Here is a 1,198-nt window from a genome sequence, read left to right as displayed (position 1 = left end):
TCCCTATATACCACTGATAGAAAGGCTGGGCCTTTGCTTTGCTTGATTACTTGGTGACTGACAGCTGAACATTTGAACAGAGTTCATTGAAAAGCATTGTGTTTGAGGTGCTCTGATGAGAGATGAAAGCTGAATCTGTGAATAATCACTTCATATTACAGTTAACAAGTGATGAATGTGTCTGTGTGAAACAGGCTTCAGTAAGCAGCTTACCACTCAGCAATCTAATCAAATGAAACAAGGGACATCACGATCATTATCGAGGATGTGGTAGATAAGCCAAAGTCTAGTTCTTGTTGAAGTCTAAACAAAATAGATTTTCTTCATAGGTTCCATCTGCCCAATAGTAAAGCTCTCACTTCCTCTTTAAATTGAAAACATGGATGTCAAGTCAATTTCCTTATATGCAGGATGTATTCCAATCTCATATTGTTTGCCTAAAATTCTCACACCTTCTATGATTTCATTTCTCACCAGGGAAGGAAGATAATATTAACTCAATTAGAATAAGCATTAAATTTCTTTTAGCTTTCTCTGTAATTGGAAAAGGGATCCGTAAAATAAGTTCACATGATGAAAGGCATTTGCATTCCAGAAAAAGATGGGAAGCCTGTCTAATCAGGGTTTCTTTTTCTGTGAAACAAATTGGTTCAGGATTCAGCTGGGAACAGTATAGAATTTTTCACTTAGACTTCAGTCTGTTTCTCTGGCTCAAGGGTAGCAAAATAAGGCAGTCAGCTTCTCTGGACAGGCCAAAAGTTTAAAAATGTTCCTGTCAGAATCTGATACTTGGACAATTAATTTTTTTTTCCCAGGGATAATGATTTAGACCAAGTGAAAAGTAAAAGAGAAGTGACCTTTTGAAGTTTGGGGTACTTCAAATTTGTAGGGTAACTTTGGGCTTTAGGACTGGGCTTGACTCTGAGAAGGGCAGAAGTTGGAGGTTTATTGATTGAGGTACAGGCAGATGAGAAACAAGGGGATGAGAGGAAGCAGGTGTGGTCAAGACAGGCTGTGGTTGAGTGTCAGATCAGGTGAAAGAGGAGCAGGAGGTGTGATCAAATATGGGCTGGTGGTCAAGTAGATCAAACAGCTGGAGGCAGGAGATGGGATCAAGAATGGGTAGATGGGAAAGTACCAACTCATGCAGACCAGGTGAGATGAGACAAGGCTGCTGCTTAGTTAGGTTGGGTCTCAT

The sequence above is a fragment of the Tiliqua scincoides genome, chromosome 5, assembly GCF_035046505.1.
Source record: "Tiliqua scincoides isolate rTilSci1 chromosome 5, rTilSci1.hap2, whole genome shotgun sequence".
Lineage (NCBI taxonomy): Eukaryota > Metazoa > Chordata > Lepidosauria > Squamata > Scincidae > Tiliqua > Tiliqua scincoides.
The sequence above is the reverse complement of the archived record's forward strand: the minus strand, read 5'-3'. Positions refer to the sequence as shown.